This window comes from Dreissena polymorpha, chromosome 2 (genome assembly GCF_020536995.1).
Source record: "Dreissena polymorpha isolate Duluth1 chromosome 2, UMN_Dpol_1.0, whole genome shotgun sequence".
In the NCBI taxonomy this organism is placed as follows: domain Eukaryota; kingdom Metazoa; phylum Mollusca; class Bivalvia; order Myida; family Dreissenidae; genus Dreissena; species Dreissena polymorpha.
The window spans coordinates 55368263-55389728 of NC_068356.1; the positions used below are offsets into that span (position 1 = coordinate 55368263).

At 33.4% G+C, this 21466-nt stretch overlaps 1 protein-coding gene and 1 long non-coding RNA gene across 5 annotated transcripts in view; one reads left to right on the top strand and one right to left on the bottom strand.

Annotated features, from left to right (window-relative positions):
* Positions 1-21466, top strand: part of LOC127867116 (uncharacterized) — a 168808-nt gene that overhangs the window by 66794 nt on the left and 80548 nt on the right. The window lies entirely within an intron of this gene.
* On the bottom strand, positions 2922-19674 carry LOC127867121 (uncharacterized). 4 transcript variants are annotated; one of them, XR_008043291.1, is made up of 12 exons: positions 19040-19674; positions 18469-18564; positions 13693-13931; positions 12449-12626; positions 12081-12159; positions 11289-11658; positions 10623-10727; positions 10191-10319; positions 9885-10014; positions 9432-9485; positions 7724-7916; positions 2922-7421 (listed from the first exon to the last, which is right to left on the bottom strand). It is a non-coding gene; the product is annotated as an uncharacterized LOC127867121 (long non-coding RNA). The 4 variants fall into 4 exon arrangements; XR_008043289.1 differs by lacking the exon at positions 9432-9485; XR_008043292.1 differs by lacking the exon at positions 9432-9485 and having other exon boundaries at positions 9885-10025.

The following is a 21466-nucleotide window of genomic DNA, read 5'->3' on the forward strand; positions in this document are numbered from 1 at the left end:
TCATCTTCTTCTTCTTCTTCTTCTTCATCATCACCATGATCATCATCAGCAGCATCATTAATCAGCAGCAGCAGCAAAATTGTAATCATCATGATAAAAACGGCCTTATTTTAAACAAAGATAACAATTTGGAAGGAGGATTTTCAATTTAAAATATTGAGAGAATACATGTTTTTTGCCGAGATGGAGAAAATTTATCCGGTGAGGCTTATAAAAAGAAAATAGGGCGAGCTTTAGTGACACATTTTATCAAAGACAAATGATAAATTGACATAACAATATAATTATTCTTGTCGAGCCTCCTTCATGTACACAACATTCCAGACGACCGAATAACTACCGATGGTATCACGTAAAATATAGTTCCACTTTAAACTGTTCCTTTTAATACTGTCCAATTTAAAATATGAGAAAACATTAAAAAAAGTATCGAGAATGTGATATTTTTCGTGGTAAACAATGAAAACAAATGCAGCAGCAAAACAATAACTAAATTTTATTACCTTATTTACGACTTTAATCCATTGCTTATAAATTTACAACGATATACACATCCATTTTCTGTTCCTCCATCCCTTTGTCGAAATGTATTTTAAACCACGCTACTTTTTGATAGCGTTTGTATCGAATGCTAACCATTCTGACCCAAAATCCGATTTACGAAATCGTAATCCTGCCATAGCGAATTATTTTATTCCTATCGAAGTTAACAATTATGAATGACAAACACATAATCCGAAATACGTTTATGATTCGTTCGATGCTTTACAAATTTTTAGAAAAAATACTGTTAAGACCACCATGTCAAAATTGTTGTCCCAAAAATCCTCAGAAAAACTAGATATTATGTTTCGTTTGAGAAATGACGTCACACTAGATACGTCATAAATTGCGTAATCAAGTAAATGAAAATGATAAATACAGAAAGCTGGTTTGGTAATATATTTTTAAAAAGAAAAAAAGATGATATATAATATAACGATACATTCATGATGCGTCCCAATAAATTTCAAAGGACAAATATTAAAACATGTTATTCGTCACAGCGTGCGTAGGAGCACACTAATTCCTGTTGACCGGAGATAGGAAAATGTATTCGAACCTGCTTTATTTGGCCAAGGTTTGCACTGAGGCAGGATCAATTTTATTATGATGCATGTTTTTGCTATATTGGTCTTGCATTTTGGCGAAGTCGGAAGACGAACACACCGACAAATATTCCCGCCAAAACCAATACATGCAGGCACTTGTCGTGTTTGCCTCGTCCATGTATCGGCAACTTTTAAATCCGCCAACAAATAACGCAAAATCTGAGACACCACCACATCAAGTTTGTACCTAGAAGAACACAAACACGTCAACTTAAGTTTTCGTACATGTGCCAACCTTGAAGCGTGTTTATTCTTCTTTGCGAATATGCCGTGATGGTGGGTTAAGAAGTCGACAACACGCGGTAATGCCAGAATGACACAACTTAGCGCCGAGAAGGCACTATAGCCATGTGCCGTTTTTGTTTGCGCCCTTCAAAACTACCTACGTCAAACTTCACTTAACAATAACTATTTGATATTAAAAACAAATTAAAATCAATTTATATAAAGTAACTTATATCACATACTTAATATTTATAAATGCACTTATAGCCATAATTTACAAACAACAATACTTAAATTTATTTCGCTTAAATTTCCTATATTTATTAATCCAAATTATGGATGGTTTGGTGGTAAAGTTTAATGGAAATTCCGAAGATAAGGAAACCGTTTTGATGGTATTCGCGTAAATGTAGTTTAGTGTAACCTAGCTTTAAAATATATAATTTAGGTTTAAACAATAAATACATAGTTTTGCCTGTTTTTGTCAAATTGGAGCTCATTGTTTTATTATTTTGGGAAATAATTGGCCTTCTGCTTCGGTCCATGTAAAGCATTTGTTGTGACTATAATGCGAGGATTACATTCCTAACCCTAACCTTGTTATTCTTTATCATGGATAAACATTAAATCATTATCTGATTACGATGAGAGACATTTAATGCAAATGTTAATTCGGCATGATTCTGGTATGCATAGAAATATTGGCTACTTACAAAAGATAGGAAAGGCTAGACACTGGTGTTTCCGTGTGCTGATTTGTGGTTACGTTATTTACTGCAAGAGAAGCAGCGCCTTTATTATTTATTATACAAGGCGTCGCATAAATCATACCACTAAATCTCACAAGGTTGTTTTTGGTCATTTTATTCCATTTTCCAGCCGTATGTTGCAATATACGAAAGTATGCTTATGCAAAACATTATGGGATACATAGTATACACGATACTTGTTTAACAGAAAATTTAATTTCTCGCCACACACATTTGTTTTAACCATTCGCCATGACACGTGGTAAAAGGTTTATTTTCTGTGTTTTATCATAACCTAGTATTCTCTTTAAACAGATTCTCTTGGAAGCATTAATATCTTCCGATGTAGGTTAGCGAACTGGCTAGCACTTTTCATTGGAATTTTATATTGAAATTGTGTTCTTGTCCCAGATTTTTTTTACATCGAATCAATACGAAGATGAATTGAAGTTATAGTGTATTGACTCTGCCCATTTGTGATTGATTAACATTGTGATGTTATAAGGTTTATTTCCATGTATACGCACATATTAAGTGAAGGCATCTCGACACATTATAAGGTCCACACATCTTACCTCGATTGATTATCCATTGTTTTTGCACGCTCCATTGGCGATTATATCCATATGTATATGTGTGTTGTGTGTTGTCATAGTGTTATCATGTGTGGAGAAAAATCAATACGTGCATTTAATGAAAGCGATGAAATACAAAAAGTTGTGTTTAACGACTATACCCAAAACTGTAAGTGCTTTATTTTTCATAATAATAATATTTTCAATATATAGTTCTCTGATCTATGCGTAAGTGTTCAAAACCTAATGCAAGAGTTGTACAATATAACACGTTATTATTTCCATATGAATGTCATGTTAGTCAATGCTTTAAATAGAAACATCAATTAAGCTTACATGTCGTGTAGCTATGTGACTGTAATTTACCTTGTATTTAAATCAAGTAATAAGTATTGTTGGTTATTGACAAAACGCCCTTGAGCTATTACATTCATATTAAAAACAGCCGATAAATATAAGCAACACTAGCAAACGGTGTTCCAGGAAAATGTATGTTAAACTAGTGGAATAAGTTTAATTAAATAAAGATGTTGTACTTACAAACAGTGTTAAATGCTAAAGCATTGCGTTAAAAAAAAGTGGAATTATTTAGGCATATAAAAACATCCATACCAAAAATGGAAGCTTATCGTTTTAAAATAGTGGACTGATGTATTTATAAATAAGCAATAAAGCCAACTTGTGTTACATAAAAACATCATGCTAACATAGTATAATGATTGCATGTTTATATAGAAGCAACTATAAGAAACAGTGCCAGATAACAGAAACCACGTTTGCATGTGGCATGATGGAAAGTATATATAGAAACACACATACCAAACACTATTAAATAAAAAAAAAGAAAAAAAAAGATGGATTGTTTTATATTCATAACGAAGTAACATTATCAAACTGTGTACAATGTATACAAAAGAAGAAAAACAAGTTATTTTGTTCTGCAATACGTTGGATCGTGAAGCGAAACGATTGATGCAAAAAAAACACGTGCCTTTAATGTAAATCATACAGGAGTATAAATACGGCATGAAGTACTTGCCAGTATAATAAATCACAACTATTCTTAAGTATACAAGCTCAACAACGTCATTTCTGTATAGGGTGCATCAAATAACCGTAAACCTCTGTATCATTTAACAACACATGCAAGGCAACCATAGTTCGCTGCCTTTGTCTAGTTCACTACACCATAACAGTACAACAATACTTTCATACTTTAAGGACACACACTATTTTAAGTGCCATATAGACGGCGTTTGCAATCCGCGTATATTGCGTTCAAACATTGTATACTCGTCTTTGCCACACATATATTAGTCAAATAACAATTACATATTAATTACAACGTTAAGAGAACAAGGTCTTACACAGGAAATGAAGTGTACGCTTGTTACAGAGACAGTTGCAGAAAACATAATTCACAAAACTTAACCTTGAGTTGTGACCTTGATCTTTTCCTTTGAAGCATCGGATTTGCATGTTGTATGGGCATTAGGAAGTATAATCGAACATTCGTTTAGAATCCTTAAAGGCATGGTAATGTTTCAGCGTGAGAACGAATACTATAACCTTCGACTGTAAATGCTGACGTTGACCGTACACGAATATAGCATTTGTAAGTGGACAATTATTTTGTTATGTGGTACAATAACCCGAGATTATACTTGAATCTTCAAATGCACATACAAGTTACAAAGAACACGACTATTGCCAAGCAATAAAATTTCCATATAGGTAAAACTCCACCAATTTCAGCAATATTTCAGCAATATTTGCCATAGCAACCATAATTCTTTACGTAGGAACACAATGAAATGACGTGCATAATCGCCATATTGCCATCTGTCCATGTTTCAATTTTCATGAAAAAATATGAAGATCTTTTAAAGTTATAGCAAGATCCAGAAAAGTGTGACAGACTGACTGACAGACACACAGAGCGCAAACCATAAGTCCCTCTCCGGTTTCACTGGTAGGGGACTAATAATAACATTATATATTGATTGGCATTGATGATTACCAGATATTCGTTTCTTCGTGCATCAGAGATACCAACCTAGCAATGTGAACGTTTATACTAATATGCCATAATATATTTAATTATACAAAATGCAGTATGCAACCTTTATATGAAATAATATATATACAAATGAAATGCAAATCAAACAATACAACCATTTAATATCATACAAAATATAATAGTTTTCAGTAAACAACTGCAGCTTTGATGACAATTAAATATGTCAACATTAGTTAAAGTGTGTGTACATTAAGCGTAACTTGCAAAATCATTACAGAGCATATTGCTTAGACTTTTAACATATTCAGCTTTTATGCAATTCATACCTTGTCACCCAATATTTACTGTCCATAAGACAATACCCGTAATATCACACAACGCGTTATATAACACAACTGTCAAAGTTACATGCTCACAGTTTTTCGTTCTTTTGCATAATGCAATTACTTTTATTTAACCACACAAATGCACTGTTAAGAACGGTCTTTTATAATTATAATAACAACCTACCAACATATTCTTTTTTAATGAAATATTGTATTCCTTAAATTTGTACCCGAGACATAGACAAGCAAAAACTTCTACGCGACCACTGCGCCACACAAAATCATCAATTAATAGTACACGTTATGTTAGTAATACACGCATTTTCAGAAAAAAATATCCATTCATGATTCTATGTTCCTAACAATTGTCCAAGTAAGCAGGGTATAACGTATATATGTTAATTTTGCATGATATGATATTTTAAATATCATATTTTCAAAACCCTCACCAAGACACTTTTTAAACCATGTCACAAAGAAACAAAGATCACACTTTACTAATGAAAATATTATCTAACTAAATATTCGTTTTTAATATCAGAGTAACCGTAGTTTATACCCAGCGTTAATAATAATGTTACAATGACAAATGTATTTTACATAATAAACTTTAAATATCGACCATACAAGTTGCATCCCTCTTTGAGTTTAAAGTAAAACGTAAAATAAGATACGATCACAATTTAATGAATTGATCAATTCGTTGATCAAGAGGGCCTCAAAGGCCCAATGTCGCTAACCTGAGATAACAAGATATTATTTGGACAAATCTTCGGATCAAGTTTCATGAAGATCGGAAAATAACGTTGGCCTCTAAAGTTTAAACAAGGTTTTACTATTCATTCAAGCAGCATCATTGTTAGACTCGTCCAAGATATTACAAGTTTCATGACGATCGGACAGTAAATGTGGCCTCTATAGTGTTAACAAGATTTTACTATAGTGATACAAGGAAAGATGGCCCGCCCCTTGGAAGCCATGTTTTTTCAAGCAAACATAATTATTTTTAAACTCGTCCAAGACATCATTGAGACCAATCTTCCAACCAAATTTCATGAAGATTGAACAATAAATGTTGCCTCTAGAGTGTTAACAAGGTTTTACTATAGCCATATACATGTATCGCGATATAAGGAAAAATGACCAGCCCCTGGTGGCCATGTTTTTAAAGCAACCAAAACCATTTTTGAACGCATCCAAGTTATAATTTGGTAAAATCTTCTGACCAAGTTGCATGATGATCAGAAAATAAAGGTGACATCTAGAGTGTTAACAACGTTTTACTTTAGCTATATAAGGAAATATGCCCCGTCCCAATGGTGGCCATGTCTTTCAACCAACCGGCATCATTTTTGAAGTCGTCCAAGATATTATTGGGATGAATCTTCTGACTAAGTTTCATGACGATTGGACAATAAATGTGGCCTCTAGAGTGTTAACAATATTTTACTTTAGCAATACAAAGCCATATAAGGAAAAATGCCCCTCCCCTCGGCAGCCATGCTTTTCAAGCAAAGGTTACCATTGTTTAACTCATCCAAGATATCATTGGGACAAATCTTCTGAGCAAGTTTCATGAAGATCGGAAAATAGATGTGGCCTCTAGAGTGTTACCAAGGTTTTACTATAGCCATATAAGGAAAAATGCTCCGTCCCCTGGCAGCCATGTTTTTCAACAAACCGGCATCATTTTCGTACTCATCCAAGATATTATTGGGATGAATCTTCTGACCAAGTTTCATAAAGATCAGACAATAAATGTGGCCTCAAGAGTGTTAACATGATTTTATTATAGCCATATATAGCCATCTAAGGAAAAAAGCCCCGCCCCTTGGCAGCCATGTTTTTTCAAGCAAACGTGACCATTTGCGAACTCATCCAAGATATCATTGATACAAATCTTCTGACCAAATTTCATGAAGATTGGACAATAAATGTAGCCTCTAGAGAGTCAACAAGGCAAACGTTGACGCCGCAGAACGCACACTGGACGACGCACGACGGACAAAAGGCGATCATAAAAGCTCACCATGAGCACGTTGTGCTCAGGTGAGCTAAAAATAATGGTATTATTAAAATTGAAATGCATTTATAGAGTCATACCTTGCAAATGTAAAATGACGATGTGGCTCCAAAAGAACATGATATACTTGCTATAATAAATGTGTTTATAAGCAAAAGAATATGAAAATTTATATAGGCCAGTCTTTGGTCATTTAGTTGCACAGATGAATTTCTTATGTTGATCCTGAGTAACAGTCTGGTCTTCTTCAGTTCCATGTACAGTGTCTACTAGTTTCTGGTGATAACATCGCATTCCTGCTCAAAAATCTCTTGTTCCAACAGGTCCATAAGACGATTTCGTGGATTTGTATCTAGATTTAAAAATATTTGAAAGCATGCATGGTTGCTATTTACCATCTAAGTGGACAATATTTAAATGGGTTAGTGCACTTTAAGCAATAATTTATATATGCTGTTTTCTATCAAAGTTAACAGAGACGCCAATTACCGAACAATGTAAATGGCGCACATGTCGACAGTGTTAATGTGTTGTAATGTTGCATTATTTAACTCAACCTTTAAGTATTATTGTAGTTGAACACATAAGTATACATATGACCTGTTACTATGTTCAACAAAATATACATTGAACGAAAAGAACTCATATGCCCACCATCAAAGAGGATAAATGACACTTTGAAGTTCGAGAAGAGTTTCATCATTTTTCTGCGAGACATGATCTCTTTGAACTTTTCCTTGAACGACTCTCCCATTCCCTGTTTTGTGGTTGCACTGATGCCAGCGTATCCTTTCTCAATTGTTTGGACGCATTGCATCGGGTTGCAATATTCAGCAAGGAAGCATCTCTGAATTTGAAAAAAAGTAAATGAAGAAATTCCACTTTTTATCAAGATAAACGGTGTTGATATGTTCACGTCTGGTTGATCATGTCTATTTCCAATTTTCATATTTGTTCATGCGTGCAGTGATTAGTCGAATGGTACCAGTAGATTAACAGGGAAACAAACTGGCGTAACAAAAATGACTATGTCATTCCCGCTGACAAATAGTGGACCACCTATTGTGTACTAAAGTTTTCAAAAGGTGGTATGGATAAAGTCCCCATATATCTAACAAGTTAATTAATATAAAATCATCTTAATGGAAAAGAGAACAACTGGGTCATGTATATACTTAAATGTTTCACTATTTAACTCAATAGTACATTACAACAATGTGCATGAAATAAAAAAGAGAAAAAGTTTTATTTGCTCATCACAAAACAAAATGAATGATTATCAAGTGCGAAAACATTTTTGATTTATTAAAACCAATAATGTCCATACGATATCCATTAAATCGGAAATTAAAAATAAATTTATATTGCGTATGACAATAATTAAACACAAGCTGATTTTGGAACAATTAATATTTTTACCGATTTAGAAAATAACGATATAAATGAATTAACCAAAGATCAAACAAAGACAACGGACACATTTATACAGCCTAATACGTTCCAATTCACGAACAATGATATTAATTAACAGAAATGGGGATGTTGTGCACTTTATAATAATATTGGTAGTTTTAGCAATGTATATTCGATTAAGATTACCGTATCTTAAGAAGATTCAGGGAATCTAATTTTGAACGTTAATTCTTGTTCTATATAATTATGATTATGATATACTTTAACCAGAGATTTTAAAATATATGTATTTATTTATATCTCATGTTTTTGATAAATACAACATGTGGCTTAAGCAGCTGTCTAGACTATCATATCATACATTAAAAACACTAGGGGCATAAATAACAAAAGGAAGGTGTGGTGCCTTCTAAGGGATATTAACGAACTTCCAAAGTATAATGTGCGCGTTTAATAAGTCGCTATACTACTAGTTTTGACATCAGAACTCTGTGAATTATATGAATGTCTGATGTACTGGTATGTTTAATTCATGTTTCTTTGAGTTTAACTCCGATACCAATTCCTTATTTTTCACTGATAGTCAGACATGTGCAATACATTTTCTTATACCTGTCCACTCATAGAGAAACAAAATCATACATAATTAATTGCTGTCATCATTAAAAGTTGTATTTTTGTATCATTGCCAATACAATAAATTGATCAATGGCATAAATAAAGTGCGCGGTATTTTGTAAGATGAATTTCTTAAAAATGTGTTTTTCACTGTAAGTTCTTGGACTAATGTCTAGAAGTCCTAAGGTGACGTCATGTGCTAGATACCGTATTGTTAAAATTGCAAACAAGTAGAATATGTATCATTTATAATCATTCTACATTATAATATGAAGCAGTGTACAGAGCATTTTTAACACCATAATCATTCACGATGCAATTAAATACTTACCATAATGACATAACTGCAACATTCTGCTTCACGGTAACCTCATGCATACCCATACTATACATACAGGATTAGATAAGTTAAGTGTGGATACTGGATCATGTCAAGTAAAAATATATATATAAACAAAATTTTGAACATGCATATGTATTTACTTTAGATAGCAAAGGTCCAGTTTAAGTACTTGTACAAGCAGTATTTGATTAGAAGATCAACATATTCATGGTTAAAGCGTATCAATAAAATGTTCTGATGAACTTTAAAACCTAAACGGCTTTCAGGGAACTGAATATGATTTTATTTGTGTGATACAAGAGATTTAATGTTTTCGAAACGTGTTCATTGTTTTCTTAGGTAGTTCTGATATATATATAGGTTCTAATAATGGTAGAGACGCATACATGTCATAATATACAATACCAGTACCAAATAAACAGCGATTCTATGATTACTTACTTGATTTACGGGATTTGACTCGTCGTTGTATCTGAACATATTGAAAGCAAATGGTCTGCCAATCTGTCCACTAATGCTATTAGTTGTAACATGTATCTGGTCGCTGTTAGTTATTTTGCGTCGCCCACCACTGGAAATAAACTTCATATTACTTCGTTTAATACATGCAAAGAAATATTAAAACACGTTTCATCCTGCTTCTATTATAATGCTATAACATGTCAGTAGACAACAAAGATTGTGACAATTAGTATATGTGTAACTAAATTAATAATATTTGACTAAAGTCATATTTAAATGCCGTACATTTTGTTTGCAACCACGTCTATGGTGTTCTCCATATCACAGGACTTGATCCACACCACAATTAGTTTACGGTGCAGTCACAGTTGAACTTCTTTTCAGTCAAATAGTCTTGTATCGTTTTATAAATACCTTAACCAACAGAAAAATTAAATGTCTGTATTGCATAGCAATTGTGCTTAAAATAATGTACCGCAAACATTAATGTGTTTATTCGGAATTCCTTTCATCCATACATGTATACCAAAACCAAAACATCCAATGCCGGATCGGTACGTATAGACTACGTGTAGACACATTTTAACAATGTTGTTCCAACACTAAAGACATAGTTTAAAGTTAAACTTTACCCTAATTACGATTTACCGTAGGATGCATGGAATCAATTATCTACGCGGCAGAACAAATAAAATTCCCGAGTACACTGACACTTACTGCTGGTCGTCAGCACAATCTTCAGGTAGTTCAAGACATAGGCCCAACATAAGCCTGGAATAACATCCCCTGCTGGAAGTGCCCTGCCAATATCTACTGGTTCTCCTGTAAAAACCACATATACATGAGTCGCACTCTGAGAAAACGGGGTTAAATGCATGTGCGTAGAGTGTCGACAGTTTCTGCTGTTATTCAATCGCTCGTGCAGATAAAATCTCTTCTGAATAAAGCTCGAGTTAAGGCGGAGTGTGTTGCCCCTGATAAGCATGTGCGACACTGTAAGAACACGCATTCAACTCGCTTTTCACAGAGCAAGTCTCAAATTATGCGCTGGTATATATTATAAAGTAGTGGGACTGCGTGCATAAATGTGTATACATTTTTATATTTCGAAATGTTTATCGTATCAAATGTACGTGACATACCCATTTACTGTCGCCTGTATGTATACAGAAACTGTATCTAGATATGATGTTCACTGTATACAATACATATATACAATACATGTTTTGTCGGATCCAAGATTTGCAGAAACGATATATGCGCTTTATAATATCGGAACGAAATTTAAAAAAGCATGATTTTACATTCAATCAAAAGTCAAGTATAGTTGAAAGGCTGTATGATGCTATAATTATGAATGGCTTATACACTGAGGCCAATTACCTGAAACTGTTTTTACAATCCAGTTTTTGTATGATTTCTCATCTTCGCTGAATACTGTTACCCAACGAATACATCTTGGTACTTCTGAAATATTCACACCGCTGCGCAATACAAGCATGACCCTAAATCTGCCGTCATCAACATCGGCAGTCAGGCATGTCATGAGATTAAAAGAAAGCAGTTCGCTTTTCAGTGATTCTTTCGATACAATAACTATTATCCATCCTTCTCGATTGTCACCATCTGAGAGCAGGAATCTTCCTGGTGTGTTTTCATGTCGTATGATGTTCATATGATGTTTTTTTAGCTCTTTTTCGATCTCTTCTTAAGAATCTCCGTCAATATCAAAACATGATATGTAAACACTCATCTGGAAAATTTGAGAAATAAATAGATTGAACAATTGAAACCATGTACATGTTGCTTTAATGACTTACCCTATACTGTCATAAAACACATACTAGTGTTAACAAATATTTTTCACGTATGGAAACTTAATTTAATTTAATCTAAATTTAAATATTTGATGAATACTAAAAATGAAAAGCAGGTATTTCTTTTAAGGGACAATAACTTATTACATATTTCGTATTCGTATGTTTGCGAGAATGCGTTCTAATCCTCTCTATTTAATATATTTGAAGGTACTTTGAAGGTACATTGCCAGACTAATGTCCGTTCTTTGAATGTATCGGACCAGGCATTCAAATGCTCCAGTACTATATGTGCATACATTATAAAGTATCGATTAGTATGCAGATGCTAGTAAACTTATTCTTGTTGTGCACTTACCCTTTTAACATCGGACAAAACTCCAGCTTATTAGAGAAGTTTCTGCCCCAGTCTTCTTGGTAGTGTTTGCCGTCGCTGCCTTAAAAGACGCGACAGGAATATCGTTTTCATCTAAAACATGAATTGCAATTTATCAGCTAAATAAGTATCAAGTAATTGTTCTTGAAAACGTCTATAAATATTTGATTATACATGTAACAGGTATTGTCTTATTAAGCTTATACCGAGCCAATTATCCAATCGATGTCTCTGCAACATCTCCCCGTAATGCGGGCAAATGCGACATGGAGTATAAATATCTAGCCCTATATTGTTTATATTTGTATGCCGATGTGCATGTTCTGACATAATAAAGAAACGTTAGATACCTTCACATGGAACGATTTCCAAGAAGTCACTCCATCCTTTCGCATCGATTATCTGCTGGTATGATTGACAGAAACGCTGGTGCTCGAGAGCGACATTTATTTTCCCAAGGTGCTGCTTTGCAAGATGTGATATTGCAGTTATCGTAGTTGTTACCTGGGCACAAACGTACAACTCGTTCTGAAAAAATGGCAGACGACTAAAACAAGAATTCGAGTGGTCAACCGAACACCGGAAAAATTGTACGCACTTGTCTGGAATTTTTACGGATTATTATACATTGTCCTTAATATGAGTTTTATTTTATTATATTTCTAACAGGAACGACACAAAACGCAACACAATTCAAATATAATACCAATATAAACGTCAACGTTCACATATACACATTGTTTAATAATATCAGTAAACCCGAGCATGTGAGCATTAAATATAACAAATATCACGACATCAGCCTCTTTTTAAGGATTTCATAGTTTTCTTTGCACACTTATATTCGTGTCTACATGTGTAAACCCATTAATAGTTTGACATTATCTCTCAGATGTAAATACAGTTTGCAACAAATTTTCAGAACATAATACTTGTAATTGTTACAATAAACGGTACCAAAATTACTTCGAAGTCGCTGATAATTAAAGCCACACATCTTATTTGGCATAATACATTTAAGTGTAGATAAGAAACATATTTTATATATGCCAATTGGAATGTATCTGGTGGTAACAAGGTAGAAATCCGTCTTTTGCGCTTTAAAACTTAAAAATAATCGCGTTTGTAGAACGTATACGTATAGAAATCCTTCTTTCGGTTTTAAAAGTGGTACCGTTTGAAAATAATAAATTACATGCTATCTAAGCTATAGATTTAACGACAATTTTGCACACTATCAAATTGCATCTATATGTTTTGATTAACATGTATTTCATTTCAAGGTCAGAGGCTTTAAAATACACAAAATGTACTATTTAAGCATACATCGCACTGGGTTGTGAAAACCATATTTAAAATACAAAATATAATAAATGTGCCAGTATTCTATAATCTTCGTAATAGTAGTGTGTAAGCTCTACGTATTTATATACGTATTTATATACTATACATGATACCAGTAAGCACAAACATGTTCACAATTCAAAAAATGGAAAAACAGTTTAACTCGATTTTAAGAAAACTGAGTTTTCTATTTGTGATCGGATTTAATTGTTTTAATCCGTATACCCTATTTATGAAAGTATATACTTACGTTCGCGTGCTTTATCTAGTTGATGGTAACAACATAATATCTGTTTTTACCCGCGTGTATTCTCTTAAACTCAAATGTATCCACATTCGAAATAACAATGCCTGCTGCTGAATTTGACGGAAGCTGCCGTGGGACAGTGCAGGATTTTGGTACAGCCAGCAGAAATTTTCCAATCAGTAGTATATGTTCTTTTCTGTAACCATTGCATTTCTCCAACCAATTCTTGTTGTTCGCAAACTCTTAAAAAAAAAAAATACACATATAACGATATAGTTCAATTAACAGTGTCATTATATTACCAATCGGCAGGAGTATTCCAAATTTTGAACGAACGCTATTTTTACAGAACATTAACAATACCATGCCTCGCTCGTTATCGTTGCCCTCTTCCCTTTATGCACGATCATATACACATTGAAGTTATTAAACTATATTATATTGTTAAGATTTAAATAGAGTTAAAGAGAAGTTGATAACATACAATGCTGGGCTAATATTGGCTACACAAGAACAACACACCAAGATCTATAATTCTGCAAAAAAACTAATTTAAGCTACAATTACTTTCTTCAAGATCATCTTCACACAAATGTCATTCATTATGTAAAGTTTGAGATCCACCTAGTGAAAGAGGAGTTACAAACACATGCGTCAAATGACCATATGATAATATTCTATAATTGTTAAATAGGCTTTACTTATGAAAAATAGTGCTGCTGCAAAAATTCCGATTTGAACGATCATCAAAATATAAAGGTTATACAAGATGGACACTTTTTGCAAGATCCACCAAGAAATAAAAGGGATTGAATAGTATATATTGCAAAAAAGACCATATCCAGCCAAATCTCCTCGCAGATAAATTTATTTTTTACAAACATCATCACATTGAGGTCATTTAAATGTAAAGTTTTGAGGGAAAATAATCAAATAATAAACCGGAGGCCAAATCTCAAGCTTAAGGAGACTATATATTATAAAGTGGACACAAGAAAAAGCGCCACAATTTAGAAAAAAACTGGTCGCAGCCAAATGCCTTTCTTTACGATCATCAAAACAATAGTCATTTTATTGTGATAATTTGAGCAAGAGTCAACCAATAATTTCGGAACAACTGACGCACGGGCGGTCGAAAAAGGACAATGCTTATTAATTGTCAATCATTGAATTTCATTTCTTTAATAGTGGCCTTATTTCAACCGCCCACCTGGTATAATTTTCAAAGCAAATCAAATTATGCCGGTAGCTGCAAGACAGTTGTAAACAGTCACACATAAAATTCTGAATCTGGAACTTGGACCTGAGTTATTTACGAAATATTTAAATGTAAACGTGAGATAACCTCATAGCACAAACACAACTAAATTGAATCGTAATTAATGGTAGTTCAATTCATTTTAATTACTATTAACATAAACAACGTTTCGATGAAATTCGTAGCAAAATAAAGTTTTCTTTCTGATGAATGATGATAAAAACTGATAAATGATGATAAAAACTTACGACGGATCAAATAGATATCGTTTTCATAGAAAAAGGGATTACCATCAGAGTTTATTAGCTGGACAATCATGTATGGGTTAGTTCATAAACACGACCAGCTACAACACAACATACCAGAGGCAATTTATGGCGCATCAATCATAATGTACCATAAGTAATTATTTCAAATCATTCATAATGCCCAATGCCTCATTTTGACGCATACCTCAAAGTGTTCCATTTTTTCAAACTGTAGCACGACTCATACTGACACGTGCCTTCTTATATCTAAAGAATCAGTACGCCTCACGACTAAGCGCCACTTTCCTTATTATATACGATTAGTCGTAATGTCACATCCTTCATAATTACCCATGACCTATAATTTCGAATCAATACTAATGTATAATATCTCATAATTAAACATGAATTATAATTTCCCATTACTCATAACGCCGAATTACTTATATGAAAAACTCCTTTTAATCGAGGATGCAACAGGTTACTCATACATTAACCGACTTACATATCACTATAATTAATGTATTAACCGATGTTCTGAACATCTGCAAAATGTTTAAATGTTCGAAATATTCATAGCAAGTCATACAGCGTGAACATGAACTGCCTTTAAAGGGGCCTTTTCACAGATTTTGGCATTTTTTTAACTTATTCATTAAATGCTTTATATTGATAAATGTAAAAATTGGATCGTAAAAGCTCCAGTAAAAAATCAAGAAAAAAAATAAAAAAAGGAAAAGAACATTGCCCGGAGCAGGTTTCGAACCAGTGACCCCTGAAGTCCTGCCAGAGTCCTGAAGTAAAAACGCTTCAGCCTACTGAGCTATTCCGCCGAGTACACATTCATGACGTATTTTATACCTTATATAAGCAATCTTCGTAGTTTCACAAAATTTCACGACAAAAACAGAACTCTCCAAATTATTCAATCGTTTCGCGTTGCAACGCTTTATAATTTTTAGGTTTTAAAATCGTCAAAAGATGCATATAATGGCTATATTAGAGCATGGTTAATGTTCAGTATTACTGTTTCCTCACAAATATCATAACTAAAACGAAAACTTACGAATCTGAAACAACTTTTTTCAATTTTGTCAATTTACCAAAGCGTGAAAAGATCCCTTTAACAACTTATGCCATGTGTGATTGATAACGTTGGTACATAAGCGACCATATCATGTTTGTGATATTAATGTTTTATTAATAAAGTAACTTCATGTGATAGGCTTTTGAATGTTTGATAAGTTTCGCATGCAATTTTCCTGTGTTAAAGCAAATAGATACAAATTACCGGAAAACAGTGTACAATACAATCTTTTTATTTTTTGTGGGGAGGGCGCGTACGTTTGCATCCTATACCTGCCAGCATAGTTTGAATGTTTTTCGTGTTTTGTTCGTGTATTTGTTTACGTTTTGAATGCAATTGCTGAAATAATCTTTGTGTTTTCTTCCAATACAGACCAACGTGAAGTTCTGTTTTAAAATTGATTTACGTTTAGTAATGGATTTCTAAATTGATTAAAAATTGTTTCATACGGTAGTGGTGTCATCTTTAACGACCTACTTTACGAATGCAAATATAAAATTGTGATAAGTAAAAATTACTTGAACTTGTTAATATTGAAGCTAATTAAGATCATAATTATTGATACAATTGATATTTCGAAACACTTTGACGAGCAATATATATCGAAGATTCGTTAACAAAACATCAAATACCCAGACCAACATCAAGTAATCAGACCAAAGTCTCTATAGATTTTTTGGGTCAATCAGATCTAGGTGTAATACAGTATTGTTTTGTTCTGTTCTGATTGTTATCAGAAGTTAATTGTACGTCTCAATTATAGCGTATAGCCCCACTCCACACACATCACCGGATAAATTAGTCCCTCCACAAAGACATAGCGAGTACTGACCATTAAGAAAAGACAACTTAGGTACTGGTTTATGGAAGTTCAACTTTGCTTTATGACATATTATTGATACCCGTTTTCGGAATGGAATATTGATTAAAGACAAGTAGGCAAAAGCGTTATTTGGCAGCATGTATTGCACTAGACATGAAGTTAATGTAATGTCTTTCACAACAATTGCATTTAATTTACTTAAACCATTTTCAGGTTAACCTGTCATAGATCGTTAGTATGTTAAACGGTCAATATTTTATTATCTCTTCTTACAATGTCCCATGAATCGTTATGTCTCATGGCTCATAGTGTCACATTAATTATAATGACCAATTAATCGTACTGTCCCATGACGAATTATTCATCATGCCTCATTATGTCGCATATGCACAAAATGTCTTTGAAGGTAAAATGACTCATAGTTTATCATGACGTATAGTGCCACATGACTAATATTTAATAATGACTTATAATGTCACATGACTCATAGTTTTTCGTGCCTTATAATGCCACATTACTTATAGTTTTTCATACCTTGAAATGTCACATGAATCATAGTATATCTTGCCTTATAATGTCAAATGAATGATACTTTATCATGCCTTATAATGTCAAATTACTCATAGTTTATCATGACTTATAGTGCCACATGACTCATAGTTTGTCATGCATTATAATGTCACATGACTCATAGTTTATCACGCCCTATAATGCCACATGACTCATAGTTTATCACGCTTTATAATGTCACATGACTCATAGTTTATCTTGACTAATACCGTCGCATGCTGATAGTTTATAAAAGCCTTATACTGTCAGATGATTGATAGTTTATCATACCGTATAATGTCACATTAATCATAGTATATCTTGTCTTAAAATCTCAGATTACTCTTAGTTTGCCATACCTTTTAAATCTCATTACTCATATATTAACCATGGATATATTTCATTGAGCCTCATAATGTCTCATTGGTTATAATGCCCAAGGACTGATAAGCATTCATACCGCATTATGCGCAATAAAACACCATATAAGTTGACTCAAAATGTCTAGTTAGCCTTGTGCAACAAACATTGTGTTATGGCAAATGTAGTTATTTGACTTTGCAGTATTTTTAATGTTAAAGAATATGTTAGACTTGGAGATTTAACAACATTAGGCCATACCGCAATCTTGAACAGGTAAACTTTTGAAAACATTGACAGTGTAAACATATGACAGACATGGCCATTGTGACTCTTGTCCTTTTCAAATTTATTATTCGAAATCGTAATACTAGTTATTTGAAAATGTTAACCAAAGATATAAACTACGGAATACATGAAAAGGTACAAAATGCATGCGGCAAAACGACTTTACCTTCAGCAACATAGCACATGTAACCGGATATGTGGGAATGAACCAAGCCAAGATGCAAGTTTCCCGCTGGTAATTCTTCGTCAAAACACACTGGAGCTGAAACAATAATATTATATTTGGTAAGACCGCAAACACAATTACCACCTGTTATTAAATTGTATTCAAGTGTCAGGCCAAATAAAAAAATAAAATATATTATTAAGTCATATTCAAAACACATACTTTTATTATTCAAAAAAGGAGTTTTGTTTACGATTTTTAACAATTCGCAGGATGAGTAAAACCATGTGAAAATTGGTGAAAAGATATGTGTGTTGCCAATTTCATAATAATAACATTATCAGCATTACACAATATTACATGGTTCATTTTAATGCGTTCAGTCTATTTATAATAATGTATATTTAGGATTCCATCATAAAAAGGTTCATTACATGTTCAAAAGAAGTATCAATCGTTTGGCTGTATTTATGTTAAAAAACATTTACAACGGTTACGTTAAGCAAATTGACATCGGGAACGTTTGCTGATTATTTTAAACATAAGGTATGAATTATAAGGTCATACTAACTTTTCAGTTGTTTGAGAAGCCTTTCATATCCCTGCCATTCAGTGAGGTCGACAAACGTCTTGGGCGTCAACGACAGCAATCCGGTTTCAGAAACCCAACATCTTCACGTCGATTTCCTTTGTATGCGACCAAAAGTCTCATGTAATTTTCCACAATTATGTTTTCTAAGGCAGACAAAACTGCAAATGTGAACCATCCTTTTGAAGCAGATTGATCTGTTATAAGAATTATTATTCTGTCATAACGATTAATTGAATTGTGAATGTTATTCATAACTTCGGTTCCAGGTATTCTTATTGCATGGTCAGTTTGACATGTGTATCCACCATTCTTTTCAATGAAGAACCTCAATTTGTCTGCCTCTGTTTTAGACGCTTCGTTTGCGCCTTCACTGTCATAAAATATAATCGCCTTTGCATTATTTCCACCGGACGCCATAATTACACATACATGTTTTAACAAATAGATTTAAATGTCAGGAGCATATATATTGAAATCAATTCAGATGAAAAATATTCCAGATTTAAAATCAATATAAATAATCCTTATATCCAGTCCAAATTACGATACCAATATATTAAATTTCGATTTTATTTGATTAAAATCAGTCTTTGATACAAATATGAAATCGAAACCAAAACTACTTTTATTATTTAACCAGTTACTATAAATACACACATACGGCTACACACCACGGATCGATACATTATAGACACCGATTGAAGGAGTTGGTGTAAGCTTTACAGCTGTGACATTTGCTATACAAAAATTCAAATATATATCATGTAACAGTTTCAAATTGTTAAATAAAGGAACAAATAATTTAAATTTTAAAGCGCTTCGCAATACACAATTTAACTGAATATACTCGCTAATATGATCGCAGTTTTGTGTTTTTTTCTTCTTTGCCTTACATTTCTTCTACTACTACTACGACTACTAATTTCAATAAATCATCATCATCATCATCATCATCATCATCATCATCATTATCATCATCATCATCAACAACATCAACAACAACATCATCTACATCATCATCATCATTGTCATCGTCGCCGTCGTCGTAATCACCATCATCATCGTCATCATCAACAACAACAAAACAACGTCATCATCAACATCATCAACAACAACAACAACAACAACATCATCATCATCATCATCGTGATCATTACCATCTTCTTCGTGTTCTTCTTGCTTTTCCTCTTATGTGGTATCATCATAAGCAACATTATCATTATCATCATCGTTATTATCATAATAATAATAATTATAATCCTAATTATCATAATAAACATAAAAATAAATAATGCTTTTTCTAATGCAACTATTAATTGTAACATATGGAAAATAACATTATATTTGGAAGGCGAACTATGTTCATCTTTGGTAAAAAAATTTTCATTGATTGAATCATCTTATCGCACGCATATACACTCTAGGAAATTACATTTAAAATAGTCCTGTTTGATTTATAAAGATAAACTATTTTTCATATGCCAACGGTTGATAATTAAATACATAATCATTAACAATTGAAAAAGGCATATCGCAATTATTCCATTGATTTCAATATGTAACAAAAGTTACTCATTATCATACACAAGTTTTTATCCGAATTTCAAACCAATATGGAACGTGCTCTGGGAAAAGGGGCTTAAATGCATTTGCGCAAAGCGTCCTTCCGCCTAAAAAGGATTTTTGATAAGAAGATGCTTTATTTAAACAGAACATATCATAAAAGCGGAAACTTTCGTCATTACTTAGCCTGTGCGAACTGCATAGGCTAATATGTGACGACACTTTACGCACATGCATTGAACCCACTTCTTACAGATATATGGTGTTGTATGTATGCGTGTGCTTGCTCTGCTGTGTTGTATGTATGCGTGTGCTTGCTCTGATGTGTTGTATGTATGCGTGTGCTTGCTCTGCTGTGTTGTATGTATGCGTGTGCTTGCTCTGCTGTGTTGTATGTATGCGTGTGCTTGCTCTGCTGTGTTGTATGTATGCGTGTGCTTGCTCTGATATGTTGTATGTATGCGTGTGCTTGCTCTGCTGTGTTGTATGTATGCGTGTGCTTGCTCTGCTGTGTTGTATGTATGCGTGTGCTTGCTCTGCTGTGTTGTATGTATGCGCGTGCTTGCTCTGTTGTGTTGTATGTATGCGTGTGCTTGCTCTGCTGTGTTGTATGTATGCGTGTGCTTGCTCTGCTGTGTTGTATGTATGCGTGTGATTGCTCTGCTGTGTTGTATGCATGCGTGTGCTTGCTCTGCTGTGTTGTATGTATGCGTGTGCTTGCTCTGCTGTGTTGTATGTATGCGTGTGCTTGCTCTGATGTGTTGTATGTATGCGTGTGATTGCTCAGATGTAGACACTTAGTCGTTAATAATTCGCAATGTTAGCCCAAACTGAGTATGAGAA